General features: G+C 43.6%; 1 protein-coding gene across 1 annotated transcript in view; it reads left to right on the top strand.

The window, feature by feature from the left end:
- Positions 1–18,129, top strand: part of LOC147661136 (uncharacterized) — a 105,171-nt gene that overhangs the window by 28,444 nt on the left and 58,598 nt on the right. Inside the window, exon 2 of the mRNA XM_086951298.1 lies at positions 4,645–4,810. The gene's annotated coding sequence lies outside the window, so the exon portion shown is untranslated. The remainder of the gene's footprint in view (positions 1–4,644; positions 4,811–18,129) is intronic.

Raw genomic sequence — 18,129 nt, 5'->3', positions numbered from 1 at the left:
GATCTGCACATTATATTCTTCTGCAAGGCCTATCGAAGACCTAGGAAATACTGGCTTGTCCCTCTCCTCAAAAAATTGGGCTTCACTAGATACCTCCCAGCTTACAGGATTTTAAAAATGGACCTGACACCTATTATTGTATTCGGGGTGGCTAAATTCTTAACTGCGATGTGGCATATCCGTAATCGACTTTTAAAATTTGAGCAAGAGCTCGCATAAATGAAATGTTCTGATTTTATGTAACTCTAATATTCTTTTAAATGTTGCGTAATCTCGGCTTGACCGTCTTGCTGTTTTAACTGTATGTGTTTTGCATATCTTTTATGTTCTAAAATTGATTGAAATAAAGATGGAAATGATACTTGTATAGCGTGCTACTCACCCGCAAGAGTCTCAAGGCGCTTGTACGAATACTGTTGTGGAACCCATCCTGGCTTTCCCTGTGAGGCGGCCACTCCTGGGCACCCCCAAGGTGGAGGACAGACATCCTTAGCGTTGTGGAGCCGTTGTGGAGATTAAGAAAGCTATTGCCCAGAGTTGCAGAGTGGGACTCCATAATTGGAATAGGCACCGAGGCAAGAATTTTCAGGTCCGTGGAATTTTGAGCCCAAGACCCGCCGAGGCGGGGAATTGAACCCTGCTCCCGGGCTAGACATCTGCATCAGGGTCTGCCGCTCCAATCATTGAGCCACACTTCTCAGAGGTAAGGGCTGAGGAGCACATTGGGTGTCAGTGAGTACCCGAAAGTGGATAGGATCACTCATCAGTGAGGCAGTAAAGCCAGAGTCTCAGAAAATGCAGACGACTGCCATTGATCACATGTGAGTTTTAATTGCGACAGTGCCCTGTCCCTCAGGGCCAACTAGCCTCCCTGTTACCTCCAGTAAGCCCCATACAGCTGGACTGCTGAGAGTGTTCAAAGGCCACGCCACCTTTTTACACCATTCTGCAAACGCGACTCCTGGCGCACTGCTGCTCAGGGGATGAAGTTCACTTTAGTCCTGAGGGCCTCAGGGCACAACAGGACCTCATTGCCCCTTCAGCAATGCGCCACAAGGCGCGTTTGCAAAGTGGTTTAAAAAAGGGAGTGGCCTTGGACCACCTCTCAGCAATCCCACTGTGTAGTGCTTGCTGGAGGTACCTAGTGAGCTAGTTGGCCCCTAAGGACCCATGAGATGCGAGGGGACTTCATCCCCCAACCCAAAACGCGCCAGAAGGCGTGTTTTCAAGTGGTACAGGGAGGGGGCGGGCCTACAGCGAGATCCAGCTTCGGTTTTCTTTTTCATTTTTTAGGAGGGGGCTGTGTGGCCTGCCTTCTCTTAACATTTTTTTTTAATTTCAAATCTTTTTTATTAAAGTACAAAAACATAACAGTACAAAGAAAAGGAAGGACGTCATGCAATAATTAGCTCGCAAGATAGATACAATGAACAATGCCTGGATAAAGACATTCAATGTGGTCAGCAGGAAATAAGAAGATGCAAGTAACATAACACATCCGTGGGAAATACACCATCGAGTCATATAATTGTCAAGCAGAGAAAGCATTGTTTCAGATATCCAAACATACCTCTCTGTCTCTTGGAACGGAAGGAACTAAGAAGACAAAGAAAACAAAGAGGGAAGAAGAGGGAGAGAGGTTAGACAAGGAGAAAGGAATGACAGCAACAAGGTTTGTAGAAATTGCGTGTCCGGACATCCGTCATACCTGTCGGGAGTAATGCCCAATGTAGCAGCAGCGGTCATATAGAGACATAGCAAGCCCTTTGTCAGTGCATCTAAGGTGGGTCATGACAGAGTTCCAAGGAGTCAAGCAAACTCCAGAGTTTGGCGTGAGGCTTTTGCCAGGGGGAGGAATGTAAAACGTCGTTATCCGCACCCCTCAATGAAGCTAGCCATTCTTGCCAGTGCACAAAGGAGACGTCAGAAGCGTTCTTCCACTTGCTCAGGATAATTTTTCTAGCCAGCGTTAGCATAAGGTCTAGGAGGGATCTGTCATGTTCCCTAGTAATGTTCAGATCAATCGCTCTTCGGAGAATATATGAGAAGTCCCTAGGTGGACGGAAGTGGAAGGTGCGATGGATGTAGGCATATTTCTTATCCCAGAATGTTTGGAGCAATGCACAATAAAAGAACATATGTGCCATGTTACCCACGTGTGCTTTACAGTGCCAGCAAAGGGGACTATCCAGAAGTTTGAGCTTGAAGAGTTTCTCAGGTGTCCAGTAGGATCTATTTATCAACATAAGTTTAGTCTGGGATAATATCGGGGATATTTTATTGTAGAAAGGGGTGAGATGAATCTTGTCCCAATCAAAAACCAGGTTAGAGGAGTTTGTTTTGTTTTCCTAATCCCTCTCACACTTTCTATGTATTTTCTGTGGTGACGGTGATATGAGTTTATATATATTTGATTCCATGTGGCCTTGTGACATAAGATGAGCTAGCTTGGTGCATAGAGTGGGTTGCTGCGGGACAATGGCTCTGGCAGAGACAAGTGCTTTAAGGCGTAGAAACCTGTAAAAGTTGAGCGGTTGGAGATCAAATTGCGATTGTAAGGTGGCAAAAGGTAGCGGGGAAGTTCCGTCGTAAATGTCCCGCATCAAATTCAGACCCTTGTTAGCCCAGTCCTCCCAAAAGAGGGTTCCGCACTCGTCCTTTATAGCCGGGTTAAACCAGAACGATGCTAGGTTTGATTTGGAGAATTTTATTTTAGCTTTACAGTGTCTCTCAAGGCTAAGTAGAGCGCGCCTAGTGTTGAGAAATATATATTTTGATTGAGTAAAGGCTGAAGAGTCCATAGTCATTATAGCGGAGAGTGGCAGGTTGTGAATGATGGATTTTTCAACATGAACCCACACAGGAGTGTATTCTTGTTGGTTAAGGAACCAATTTGCTCCTTGTTTGCACAAGAATGCCGTTTGGTAGCATCTAAAGTTAGGTAGACCTACACCCCCTTTGTCTTTTGGCAGTTAAAGTTTTTTCAGGGAAATTCTCGGTTTCTTATCCTGCCAAATAAAATTATTAAAGAGTTTATGTACCTTGGAGAGGAAATCCACAATCCCTAAGCCACTATTGGCCCCGGCGAACCCATCCCCCGGGGCCTTGTTTTGTTTTATTTATTTTTTTGCCTGGAGGGGGTCCCCATGCCCCTGGGTCATTTCTGACCCCCCGGACCCAATCCCCCAGGACCTGGCCTTGTGGTAAAAAATGTTGCCGGTAGAGGGGCAGCGTGGCCTCACTCCCCTGGGCCACCTCTAGCCCCCGGGGACCACATCCCCCAGGGCTGCCCTTCCATAAAAAAAGCAATAAACTAAAGGGGAGGGGGCTTTGTGGCCCCCCTCCCGTGCCATTTGTGGCCCCAGGGACCCCATCCCCGGGGGCTGACCCTCAATTTGGGGGGGAACTCCAATGCCCCCACGGTCCCTGCCGGCTCCTCGCCTCCTGCGGGAGCCATAATTGCTTTTGGGCAAGGGAAGCTGCTAACATGCAGCTCCCCTTGCCCAAAAGCAATTCTGCTTTGCTTCTTGGAAGCGAGAGCAGGTTTCCTGCTCTCGCTTCCAAGAAGCAAAGCAGAGTTTGCTATGGCATGGCAGGAGACATTGCAGCTGGCCCTAGGGGGTGATATTCCCCAGGCCATCAAGGGCTCTAGAATGGGGGCTACGCGCCCCCCCCCCTCCCAAAGAGTACAAAGCCCCTTGGAGGTGGTGGTCACTGGGGCCCATGGTGTCACGAATTCACCCGCCTGTACTCCGGTTTGTTCCTTCCTTGATGCTGCTATTACCCAACTCCCTCTGAACTCCACCAGAGAGGCAAGGATAGGATTCACTTGCCGCCCTGATCGAACCCCGGGGGAGGGGGGAATAGGGACGAGAGAAAAGAGAAGACACACTGGATTCTTGTAGACCGACTTGACAATTCAGTCGTGTAGAATGTCTCTCGAGAAAGGCAAAGTGTTACTGGGCTTCAGCTTTCAGCTCGTGTATAATCTGATAAATGTACCCGATTAATCTGAACACCCTAAATCACTTCTTTAGGTCAAACATCTGCTTTGGAACTCTTAATTAGGTATACCTGAATTACCCTTGACCTTTTCTCAAAAGGATTCTTGAAACTAAAAGAAAGAATAAACAAAAAAACACTACAGGTGCACTAATAATCTGTGATTGCTCAAATTATCTTAAGAGTTACTGATTTCCTTTACAATATTTGCTCCGTAATTTCACATTAAATATATATAAATAATAACAACAATCGAGCTCTCTGTTTCCTCGTTTTACTTTAACATTCTTCACTTACTCAATGTTCTTAACCCCTTCGCTGCTCATGACGAGCTCAGCTCGTCATGCAGTACACTGGTCGTGTGCTTATGACGAGCTGAGCTCGTCATGAACAATGGGCACCAGGGATTTCCAGCACAGGAGGGGAAAACCTCTAGCAGCCAAGGTGTTAAAGTCCTTGGATTGTTTCAGGAAGAGTTTCAAAACGTTCTCTTGATTTATAGAAGGTCAAGAGGTCTGCCACACTTTTCATAAAGTTTAAATTCTTACTGGTATGTGTTCAAGCATGCTAACGCTTTACCATTCAGAGCGAGGTGTTGCTTGGCATCCCTTTGTTGATTCTCTTTTCTTTTCTCTTTTGCAGGAAATCGGAAACAGTGCCGGGAGAGGATATGGAGCCGGAAATTCAGAAACAGGAAGGAATGTCTGAAATGTGCTTCGGGGAGCAAGAACACAGCTGAAGACAGGGAAGGAAGCAGGGCGGAGCGCTAAAGAGCTTCGGATGATCTGCCACCAAGGTCCGGTGTCAGGTGAGTGTTTAGGCACGAAGCGAAGCATCGGGAACCAAGTGGGTGGGGTTTAAATTGCTTTGGGTCTCAGGTTTTCTCACGTGTGCATGTGAAGGTGATTTGGGACTTAGATCTTTCCCAAGTAATTCGCGTGTACATACCAAGAACGTTTACACATGCAAGAAATGCCTCCTGCACCCCAAATGTCTTCGTATGTGACAGGGTTTTTCCGGATGCAAGGCATGGAAAGATCTGACCAATCTTGTAGTATGTACATGTGTTTCTGTTTCCAGGATCTTTCTGACGCATCATAACCCTTCCAGTTAATTAAATACTGTAATCGACCATGTATACGTTTTGCATCTATAATGCGATTTTCTTCATATGCAATATTGTCTCCAACTACAACAGGTGGAGGAGGGTTGTCTTTTCGTGTGGACTGATATTTTCCTACTTTTCTGGTATTTCAGCTAGTTAGCTATAAAGTAATTACTCATCACAGTCCCTTCCCAGAATGCCTAACAATAAAACACCATTCAGACTACCTATCTGAGAAAGGAATAACATAAATAACTAAAGATACTATAGATCATAGCTCAGAGGGTATGTATAGCAACGTCCTCCAACGAATCAGAATCAAATATCAAATCAGGTCAGCAACGTCTTCCGACAATCAACGCGCACTTACGCGAGCAACGCACCCTGATGTGAATCAATATCAAATCAGCAACGTCTTCCGACAAATCAATATCAAATCAGCAACGTCTTCCGACGAATCAATATCAAATCAGCAACGTCTTCCGACGAATCAAATATCAAATCAAGTCAGCAACGTCTTCCGACGTTCAACGCGCACTTATGCGAGCAACGCACCCTGGTGCGAATCAGCAACACCTTCCGGTGAAAATCAGTACATACCTCTTACGCTATGTTGGGTTGGTCTACCAGCAATTTAGGTATTCCTGCTTAGAAGCCGATTTCCCTTCTGTATCTACAATTTCTCATTAGAGGGGAACTAGCACATCCCTCTGTAAGCACTTGGTAAAAAAGGGGCCCACCCTTCCTCCACAGAGAATAAGGACAAATTATATATTCTCCCATGTAGTCATCCCTAATCATGAGCAGCGCACCTTCCCATCATCAGTTACCTGTAAGAAGGGAATCACCCATCCTTCTATACGACAGCACCTGGTTAAGAAGAACCCACACTCCCTCTTAGTGACAACAAACAAATGGAATTAATGCAAATTGGGGTCTTTTATTACACAATGATGAAAGGACATAGAAAGAAATGACTTATTAATATACATACACACATATAGAACCTGAAAATAAAGGAATAATTAGATAAAATTAGTCATACATGGAACACCTCACCATATTATTAGACATCTGCAATCTGAAGACAGGTCCGTCTCTCTTTCCCTCATCGGTTGGGTCAGGACTCTCTGTTTCACAAACACGACTGCACGTCTGCACTGTGATGCTTCACCAGACCGCCAAAACCACCAGACAATCATCTCACCCTCACTTGGAGCCACTTTCACTAATATAGAATGTATCTCTCTCTCAAAGCTTCTAGACGATCCCGCTTACCGTTCTCATGAGATTCCTGTACCTTTCCGTACCTGGCACACAACAGCAGGTGGCCAAGCGTTTGTTATGGCTCCAGCGCGAAGAGAGTACATTTCTCCGACAAGAACCGGTGCTTGCTGGTTCACTACTAGCGAACAACACATTGAAACTAAAACATTGCCTTTCACCTAAAGAGGCTTAGCAGGATGGTGTCAGAAAAGAACATGGCATCGCTCGAGCATAGGTCTTTAGGCCCGAAAAAGAGCGAAAAGCAGCATATAAGGGGACATAAAGCTGTCAAAGTCTATAGGCAAGCCCTACCAACTAGGTGAAATAAAGGTCGGGAATGGACAAAACACCATTTTTATGTAAGGGTATATACCCAGGCAGACTTTTAGTACAAAAGCTGGCTATTTAGAAAAACATATTTATATAAGCATAAATGATAAAATTAGTGCAATGGACTGGAATGATATCAAAAAAGATAATTTTTTATTTCAATATAAAAAATGAATAGATACATATAATTCGATATACACAGATTACACAATAAAAATTCTTAATACTTTATGTGGCTTTTCTTCAATATATATTAGGAAGACATAACGATATATAAAAAAGTTTTTTCCTTAAATTTAGTTCTCTGGTTATGGAGAATAGGGCTGTGTGTCAACGCGTTTCGACTAAGTCTTTTGTCTTCATCAGGACAAATGGGTATTCAGCCACTTTAGGTGTCACTATCTCAGAAAATTTAGATATGAAGTTACTATCAGAATTGGCAAAACCTAGTACTCGCTGCGTGTCTTTTACAGAAGAGGGAGTGGGCCAATTTAAAATTACTTCACAACCTTTTTTGGGTCCATGATTATTCCTTCGGTAGAAAGCCAATAACCTAAAAATTTGACCTTATTTGTGTTAAATACACACTTTTCAAGTTCTACATACAAAGAATTGTCTCTTAATCTTTGTAGAACTGAGTGAACATGTGTAGTATGCTCTTCCTCAGTCTTGGAGAAGGCCAGTATGTCATCAATATATACAATGACACAGATATCAAGTAAATCATGTAGGACTTCATTGATGAAATACTGAAATGCTGCCGGGGCGTTACAGAGACCTAATGGCATTACTGTATATTTGAATAGACCATATTTCGTGCGAAAGGTGGTCTTCCATTCGTCTCCCTCTTAATACGATCATGGTGATACGCACTACGTAAACCCAATTTAGTATAAATACTTGATTCTTTTTTTTATTTTATTTTTTAGAGTTTTATATAGCGCGAACTTGAACCGAATAGGTTATCAGAGCACTTTACATAGCATTAGTCAAACAACCATCGACTAATAAAAAGGAAACTTGGTACACTGAAACGCTAAAACTAGAAAAACAAAAGTGCAGAAAGCTAGAAAAACTATGGAGTGAAAGTAAGGAGCTTTACCAACAAGCTGTTTCCTCCTACTATAAAAACATAAAAAAGGCGAGGAAAACCAGCCTTCAATCTCAAATAGATGAAGCTGACAACTCAACTAGAGAACTATATAAAATCCTGAGAAACTTTACCAACCCCTCAGCATGCGAAAGCCCTGACACTTTTTCTCAGGAGTTGTGTAATAATATCTCGCAATTCTTTGAAGATAAAATCGATACCATCTATAATAAAATTCTGGCCAAACACTCCAATACCATAGAAACTTCTAATGCCTCTTGCACACAGGCTAACATTGAGACCTTCACTGACATCCCTGAAACCACCGAGGATGACATAAGATCATTATTAAACAATATAAAAACAGGGTCTCCCCTAGACCTTCTCCCCCCTAGAGTGATGAACATTCTGAGCACAGCTCTCTGCCCCGTTATCCAAAAAGTTTTGAACCTCTCTTACAAAGAAGGTAAACTCCCTCAGCAATGGAAAGAGGCAGTAGTGAATTCTATACGGAAAAACTCCACCTCCCCTTGGACAGAGCTCTCCAATCTCCGCCCTACCTCTCTGCTGCCCCTTCTGAGTAGTGAGTTACAACGGGGTAGACCCTGAGAACTCCTTGACCTAGGTCAATTAAAGCAGGTACATATATAAAGGGTCGGAGTCTAATATAAACAAATAGGAAAAATCTCAAAATGGCACTTATTTTCTCAGTGAAATACTTTCATACTATCAAGGGCATCAATGTTGCTCAACAGACGAAAAAAAAAAAAAAAAAATCAATACATTCGGTGCATATTTATTTAGCACATCTTATGTTTATAAACCGCATAAATTTCAACCCAAAAGGTAGATGATATTGCAATTAATGCATTGGCAATATAAGCTTAGAATCAACACATTTCTATGTTATTAAATCAACTCAAAAACATGTTAATGCGCTCAAGGTGCATAGAGAAAAAGGGTTAATTAGAAGGGATGGGTAAGTGGGGGTGAAGGTGGGGACCGGGTAAAGGTGGTGTGACTGAGTAAAAATCACAGTGAAAAATGAAAAGCCTTTACAGCCTATATATAGATCTAAAGGTTCCAAAAACAATCTCAAACATAGGTTCCGTAGTTATCCATTATTTAGTCCTATGTTTGGAAACGTGAAGAGTAATGCTAGTCGACGTTTCGACCCCTGAAAGGTGCGGGTGATTCAGAACCTCAGGATGGGGTCTTCATCAGGACGTTGGATTATAACAGGAGCGCCTATAAATAATGTAAAAGCCATGAATGTATCTTATACTCCTATATATTAATTAATGCACTCGAAATTTGGTAAAACGTTACCTACTTCGCATGAGGCCCGTTTGGGCCTACAGCCTGGGGACCTTCCAAGGTTCCTTAGTGATACGTGAGGTCTGTAATTAAGTAAAGGCGGTATCAGTATAGTGGGCTGATCCACCGGGGATGAAGCAGAGTAAAACTACATCCACAATGAAAAAGGGGGGGAAGAACTTACTGGTAGCTTTTCTCAAAGTCATTCAAACATGTGGGGTTCTGTCGTCCACTGGACCGGCCGGTCCGTGGTGGAACGCCGTGTGTCTCTGAAAATGAAGTAGGGTATCACACTAAGTAGTGGTAGTTGATCTGTATTAACGCGCCAAAATGTGACAGGGGATTGTTTCATAGAGAGCGCGGTTATTAAAGACAGGGGCCATCTGTCTCTCAAGGGGCAAAAGTGCTTTGCATGAATCAGCGTTAGCGTACCCAAAGTTACAGGGAAGGGGTGTCTGAGTCAGCGTTAGCGCACCCAAAGTTACAGGGAAAGGATGTCTGAAACGCGCGGTTTTAAGCGTATAGAGCGACGGAGTCCCATTAAGGAAAGGTAACCCAGGCGGGAGAAAATCTCCATCAGTTTAGTGATGTTTCTTACGCGCGCTTCACTGAGGTTGAAGCCTAGAGTGTGGCTCACCTGATCGTAGCGCTAGTCTATCTCTTTCCTCTCCTCTGGCTGTCAGCAGTAAAGGGAGCCGCCGCGAGGTGCCGGCGCTAAATGCTGCTAGGGGGCTCGCCCTGCTCTGGCCAATCAGCTGCAAGTTGCCCAGGGAGTTAGGAAAAAGAGTTGTTGTTCCATATTAAGGGGCTGTTTTGGACAAGGGATCGACTGCATAATTAAGCTTGTACATTATTGTATACCACTCCCGCACCTTAATGATGACATCGAGTCGTGTCACCCTTAGTGTTTCATGTGGATATCTTGCTTGCAAACTATGCTTTTAATCTATTCAGGCATACAATGGGTTACGTATGAGTTTGTGTTGCACTCGCCTTCCCTGGGTCATAGGTATACAACGTAACCACGATCCCTTGTCCAAAACAGCCCCTTAATATGGAACAACAACTCTTTTTCCTAACTCCCTGGGCAACTTGCAGCTGATTGGCCAGAGCAGGGCGAGCCCCCTAGCAGCATTTAGCGCCGGCACCTCGCGGCGGCTCCCTTTACTGCTGACAGCCAGAGGAGAGGAAAGAGATAGACTAGCGCTACGATCAGGTGAGCCACACTCTAAGCTTCAACCTCAGTGAAGCGCGCGTAAGAAACATCACTAAACTGATGGAGATTTTCTCCCGCCTGGGTTACCTTTCCTTAATGGGACTCCGTCGCTCTATACGCTTAAAACCGCGCGTTTCAGACATCCTTTCCCTGTAACTTTGGGTGCGCTAACGCTGACTCAGACACCCCTTCCCTGTAACTTTGGGTACGCTAACGCTGATTCATGCAAAGCACTTTTGCCCCTTGAGAGACAGATGGCCCCTGTCTTTAATAACCGCGCTCTCTATGAAACAATCCCCTGTGACATTTTGGCGCGTTAATACAGATCAACTACCACTACTTAGTGTGATACCCTACTTCATTTTCAGAGACACACGGCGTTCCACCACGGACCGGCCGGTCCAGTGGACGACAGAACCCCACATGTTTGAATGACTTTGAGAAAAGCTACCAGTAAGTTCTTCCCCCCCTTTTTCATTGTGGATGTAGTTTTACTCTGCTTCATCCCCGGTGGATCAGCCCACTATACTGATACCGCCTTTACTTAATTACAGACCTCACGTATCACTAAGGAACCTTGGAAGGTCCCCAGGCTGTAGGCCCAAACGGGCCTCATGCGAAGTAGGTAACGTTTTACCAAATTTCGAGTGCATTAATTAATATATAGGAGTATAAGATACATTCATGGCTTTTACATTATTTATAGGCGCTCCTGTTATAATCCAACGTCCTGATGAAGACCCCATCCTGAGGTTCTGAATCACCCGCACCTTTCAGGGGTCGAAACGTCGACTAGCATTACTCTTCACGTTTCCAAACATAGGACTAAATAATGGATAACTACGGAACCTATGTTTGAGATTGTTTTTGGAACCTTTAGATCTATATATAGGCTGTAAAGGCTTTTCATTTTTCACTGTGATTTTTACTCAGTCACACCACCTTTACCCGGTCCCCACCTTCACCCCCACTTACCCATCCCTTCTAATTAACCCTTTTTCTCTATGCACCTTGAGCGCATTAACATGTTTTTGAGTTGATTTAATAACATAGAAATGTGTTGATTCTAAGCTTATATTGCCAATGCATTAATTGCAATATCATCTACCTTTTGGGTTGAAATTTATGCGGTTTATAAACATAAGATGTGCTAAATAAATATGCACCGAATGTATTGATTTTTTTTTTTTTTCGTCTGTTGAGCAACATTGATGCCCTTGATAGTATGAAAGTATTTCACTGAGAAAATAAGTGCCATTTTTAGATTTTTCCTATTTGTTTATATTAGACTCCGACCCTTTATATATGTACCTGCCCCTTCTGAGTAAACTGGCCGAGAAATATGTTTACATCCACTTGTCCAGTTTCATAGAGGCGACAGGGGGCCTGGACCACTCACAATGTGGGTTCAGGCCCAATTACAGCAACGAATCTGTACTCCTCTCCGTGACCGATAACATCAAGATGTCACAGGATAGAGGAGGCTCAATGATTCTGGTGCTGTTAGACCTGTTGGCCGTCTTTGATACTGTGTCCCACAAGATTCTCGTGAGCCGTCTAAAGGGAGTGGGCATTGGAGGACAGGCCCTTTCTTGGTTGGAGAGTTTTCTGTCCGGGCGCTCACAATCCGTCAGCTTGGGACCCTATCGTTCCTCCTCAAGGGTGCTCACGAAGGGGGTGCCACAGGGCTCATGCCTAAGCCCCACATTGTTCAATGTGTACGTGGCCCCCCTTGCTGAGATTGTGAGAAAATACGGATTCACTCCGGTGCCCTACGCTGACGACACCCAACTACTGTACCCTTTCCACTCCCTCAACTCTAATGTTAGGGAAAATTTTGCTGAAGGCATGAGGGCTATCTCTAATTGGATGGCTTCCAACCGTCTCCAATGCAACGTTGGGAAGACGGAAGTAATGCTCTTTGGAAAAGCATCTATACTATGGTCCCCTGACTGGTGGCCCCTGGACCTAGGACCAGTACCCTCCCCAAAATTGACAGTAAAGAATCTGGGGGTGAAGTTAGATCAAAATTTGACCCTAAAGGAACATGTGAATGCAATCGCTGGGGCATGCTTCCAAACCATTGGTCTGTTAAGACGAGTCTTCCCTTATCTACCAGACAATTATAGGAAGACCCTTGTGCAGACCATGGTGATAAGTAGACTAGACTACTGCAACGGTCTCCTGATACAAGCCAACGAGGATGCCATAAACCGCCTACAGGTAGTCCAGAACACAGCGGCAAGACTGATTCTGAATGCCCCTCCAAGAACCCCCTCCAAGCCTCTGCTGAGAGAACTTCACTGGCTACCGATACGACAACGCGTCAAATTTAAAATCTGTTGCACTGTCCACAAATGCCTATTCGGGAATGCCCCCAACTATCCAACCCAAAAACTACACCTCTACAAACCAGACATATCCCTACGATCAAGCAACCAACTGCTGATAAAAACCCCTCTTGTAAAAAAAACCAGACCGGGTGGCCGAGCCTTCTCCTTGGTGGGGCCGACCCTATGGAACAACTTACCCTTCAGCAACAGGCAAATCTCCAACCACTCCGCCTTCAGAAAAAAATTAAAAACCAACCTGTTCCTAGAAGAATAACTGAACTATCAGCCTACTACTCTACAGCTCATCTGCAATATCCCCTCCCTCTACATCTTGCGAGCAAAGCGCGGAGATACCCCGTACGGGGTCGATTCTTGCGCTATACAAGAAATTAAATAAATAAATGAATAAATAAATAAAGTTACGTTACATGAGGACACACATTCATTTTTGTTAGGCACGGGGAGATTAAGTGATTTGCCCAGAATCACAGGATGTTTTAGCGACATTTCCGAGACTCGAACCCAGTTTCCCAGGTCCGAGGTCGAGCGCCCTCGACCGATCTAGCAAGACTGAGCTAAGAGGTAATGGATAACGATTTTTAATCGTTGCCTTGTTAACTGCGCGGTAATCTATGCACGCCCTCAGATCGCCAGATTTTTTAGCTCCAAAGAAAAGTGGAGAATTGACTGGTGACGTAGAGTGTCTTATAAAACCAATCTCTAACAGTTTGTTTAAGTATGTTCTCAAATATTGGTTTTCAGGCTCAGTTAAGGCGTATATCCTATTACAGGGTAAGACTGTACCAGGGTTCAAGTCTATCCTGCAGTCGTACACTCTGTGTGGTGGTAATTTAGTTGCTCGGACAGGATCAAATACATAAGCATAGTCTTGATATTCACTGGGTAACTGTGGAGAATCTTGCTGTAAGGCAGAACAAAATAATGGAATTATGGGATCTTGAGTTTTCCGAATAACAAAGATTTCTGCAATAGGAGGAGTCTAAAGTGACAGTTCTTTTAATCCAATCTATTTTCGGATTATGTAGTTCTAACCAAGGAACTCCCAGTATGACACCAAAAGTGGGTGTATCAATTAGTTCAAAAACAGTTTCTTCAGTGTGCCCATTTTCTCCAACTATGGTCAAAGGTTTGATATGAAACTTAATTAATCCAGAGGCTAAAGCTGAGCCGTCTAAAGCTCTGACTGGTCCTGGTTCAGATTTTGCAGCTCAAGCTATTCCTAATTTACTGGCTAATTCCAAATGTTTAAAAATTGCTGGTAGCCCCAGAATCAATCAGAAAAGCCAAGCTGTGTCTTTCTTGAATTTTTATAATAAAGGTTACCCTAATTGTAAAGTGCTTCGGAGTACGATTAACAATATTAGTGGCATACTATGAGATCTGTACTGAAGTTGTTCTCAAAGAAACAATCTCTTTTTTCTCTGAGAAATCCAGTTTTCCGACTCGCTCAATGGTTTGTCTGTTATTGCAATAGCTTTCTTTTTGTTAGATTTAAACTGGATAATCCTGAGCAAAGTGACCTGCCTTGCCACAATGAAGACACAAATTGCCCTTTCGCCTGTGTTCTTTTTCTTCTGCAGAAAGTGGTCTTTTCAGACCACTAATTTGCATTGGTTCCACATGTGTGTTCTTTTCTTCTGTCTCTTTTTTCCCAACTCTAAAATGCCAAGTTCTTAAATCAGTTCTGGGTCTTTCACTCTTTCGCTCTCCCAATCTGTGATCTAACGTAACCACTAGATCTAAAAATCTGCGTAGTCCTTAGGCAAATTAACAATGTGTGCCAAAGAATCTTTTAATTTATCTCTAAGGCCCGATGGAATAAAGATATTCTTTTCTCCTCCGGCCAGTGTGTTTCTGATAACAATCTGTTGAAATTGGTTACATATGTTAAAAGATCCTTGGACTCCTGGCGTAGATTTAAAAGCTCGTTATTGGCATGGTTCCTAGTCTTCCCTATGGTCCCCGCTCACTTGTTGTCCGAGTGAATGATGCGGACGTCTCCCCGCGTATTGTCCGTGTCATCGTTCCTAGTCTTCCCTATGGTCCCCGCTCACCTGTTGTCCATGTGAATGATGCGGACGTCTCCCCACGTATTGTCCGAGTGAATGAAAGGGATGTTTGCAGGGGTTCCAGAAAATACACTTCCGGCCGCAATGAGTTAGCGGTTCAGTCAACGACCGGAAGTCCGTACACGTCACCAGCGCTTCCGGGGATGGACGCTTATCATCGGCGATTCCCTCAGAGAAAGCGCTTTGTGTACTTTCTCAGCGTGCTTCAGTATCGGAGCACCGTTCCAGACATAAAGAGGTTCGGTGAAACCTCATGAACTACCACACGTTAACAACTGTTAACGACCTTTCCTTGACCGCGCAGGAGCGCTTTGGTTTTCCTTTTGATGCACAGGAGCACTTGACTTTTGGCACAGCAGCACAGTTGCGCTTTTGAGACGTTTACAGTGGCAGCGCAGAAGCGCATTACATTTCCTTGGTTTGCCTAGGAGCGCTTTACTTTCCTTTGGTTCACCCAGATGCACCAGACTTTCGGCATAGCAGCGCCGTTGCGCTTTGGGACATTTACAGTGTATTATCCTTTATATTATTTCCATGATGGCAGCAAGGCCAAGATAAGGAGGCGGTAAGCTGGGTTCCATATGTGTGTATGACGGGTGTGATTGTCACGTCAGAGAATACCTCTGACTTGTGTTCCCTTGTCTCCCTGTCCAGCTGTTATCCCGGATCCACCCACCAGAGGAACGCTCCACTACCCTACTCATCGCCCTCCAGTCCCAGGCCCCTTTTTGGCTATCATCTTCACTCACACCCTTATTCTGGTTTGCTCTATAATCACATCGGGACAGGGTGTCTGTGGGGACATTAGTTTGTGTCGTCTCTGCGAGGACTCACCACAAGAATAAGGTACTTGTGGGGACACCCGACAGTTATCAGATGTTTGAATAAAAACATGTTTCGCAAATAACCTGGACATAGCTGTTTTAAAGGCAGCTATATTGTGCAATAAAGTATCATTTGTGTCATCCAAAGGCTAGCCCAGGTGGCCGCTACGCCTCCTAAATAAGAGATGATGAAAGCGATCTTGGAAGTGTCGGTGGAAAATGACTACTACCACCAGTAAATCATTCCGGGTTTGCCAAGGGAACTGGGGTTCGAGTTACCACGGTGACTTGCAGGTTCTGATCAGTGTAAGGGCCTTATGTACTAGGGGAAAAAAAAGACGAGGGACCAAATTTACCGGGAGCAATGATAGGTTCATTTTCTCCTGGTTGTGGGTCTCTCCAATTAGTAAATTCTGTTTGTGTTCTATCCAGCTCTTGTCTAAGGGCCTGGTTTTCCTACCTTACTTCCTGCATTTCTTCGGTTAGCTTCAATACTAAAAGGGTTAACTGAGACGAATCCATGCTGTTCTGTAGTGTAGTTCCTACATTTCCAATAGGCTCTGCGCATTGGAATATTATATCCTATAGATTTGACGTAGGACTGAGGTCAAATAGGTCTCTATCAAATATACTAAACTTAATTGTGTGTGTGCCAGCTAACTCAGAGGTCACTAGAAACTTTCTCGTATACACAAGAAGGGATTAGTTTCTGATAACCGCATACACATGACAACTTTGTTTCCCAAGAATAAGAATATATCTCTCAGAGTCGCGGAAACAATAGATAAGTATTTCACTCAGTCAATCGTGCATGCTTAGTTTCTACAGAGTTGCAGAGAAATAGAGAGACAGGCGTTTTCAATAAAAAGTTTATTGAACAACCTTCTTTCTCATGCAAGAGAAGTGAACTGCTACAATTTTTACGCAGACTTCAAAGTATAATGCGTACAGCGTAAACAGTAATATGAAATAATACTGTAAGAGCATTATATGGCTTCTAAGCCATATAAAAATACATACATAAATACACAGGCTAAAATACTCCCTGGTGCTTCTAAAATACGCCTACCCCAATGTACCTAACCTAAGTCTAGTACGCTGGAAGAAGTAGGTATTGTGTAGCATAGGTTTTAGTTTTCTTTGCCAAAAATCTACCAAAGGTTTCTCTAGGTTCTATACCTTGGTTAGAATGAAGGAGGTCTGGTATCTCAGTCTCGGGACTAGATTTCCCAACACCCCGCAAGGGGAGCCGGAACACTGGAGCTGTATTCTCGGCAGGGGCAGGGCAGCTTCCTAATCAGTGCGTCAGCTGGAGAGTCGGCGTCCTTCGGCACTTGCTGTAGCGAGCTGCGTCAGACAAGTAGATAGTCGAACTGCTCCGAACCATCGTAGTTTGCCACAGCAAGTGAAGGTATATTTATACCTTGAAGGTGTTTAGGAATGCCATAGTTTGACATAAAGTCGGGCATATGAACGTCATAATTAACCTCTGGGGAATAGTTGTTCATTGTAAGTAACTGAGTTCTTGGAGAAATCAATATTCAAGCAAGGGGAAGTTCCCTAACTGCTTAAGCCGGTTTTCCAAGAAATCGTTATAACGTTTGGTTCGGGTGAGAGTAGCCATGCATGTATTTGGGTAGCATGGGCTTTGATTTCTATGCCTATATAAGGGCAATGTGAATTGTACCTATATAAGGGCATGAATCAGGAAAATTCACTCAGGGCTTAAAACACCACACAACACCCACTCCACTTTCCCAAGTACGACATTACTAAGTTCTAAACACATAAAAACGTACCTAAACATATGTTAAAAACCCACCCAAAATACATAAAAAATGCATTGGAATTGGTTGTACACAAAAAGAAGCATTTGTGCTGTACACATTTGAAGCAATGTTTCATTCAAAGCAGATCATTTGATACTTGAAAATGCTATCCGAATGAATCACGAAAATACATTTATGAAATGGCTCTTAAAAATAAGAAGAAAAAGTCGAGACCAATTCATGGCAGAATATATAACCTTATTGAATGTGGACAAGGTCAAATATTGTGTTACATGGAAGATTTTTCAAAGAATTCTGGTTCTCTATGAATAGTTCTACTTTAAACAGATTACTTGTTACCAAAAAATTAAAAAGTACAAATTTGGAAAACAAAAATTAATCATAGAAAAAAGAGTACTGAAGTTAGAAACTTTGTTTTGAAAAAATTAAAAAATGAAGGTCGAATTCAGAGTCTCTCAGGCATTGTGTGCCACATCAAAAGTCAGTGTAATTGTTTGGGGAAAACATCAAGCCTTCTAAGTCTGTAAAGAATTTGTCTACCATGGTAGGGGAAAGTTGGATTACCTCGTTAAGAAGATCAATCGCACATAGATGTGAAGCATCGCCGTCAGCGTTTGTAGCATTAGCAATGTTCAATTTGAAGGAACCTGTGTGCCGCTTTCCTCTCGTACCTCAGCAGTAGCATGGTGTGTCTGTGAGATCTCAATGAATGCTGTCATCAGGATTGGTAGCCGTTGGGGACAACACAGCGCATGAGCTGTTACTG

The sequence above is a fragment of the Lissotriton vulgaris genome, unplaced genomic scaffold, assembly GCF_964263255.1.
Source record: "Lissotriton vulgaris unplaced genomic scaffold, aLisVul1.2 SCAFFOLD_620, whole genome shotgun sequence".
Lineage (NCBI taxonomy): Eukaryota > Metazoa > Chordata > Amphibia > Caudata > Salamandridae > Lissotriton > Lissotriton vulgaris.
Note: the sequence above shows the minus strand (reverse complement) of the source record. Positions and strands in the feature narration are given on the sequence as shown.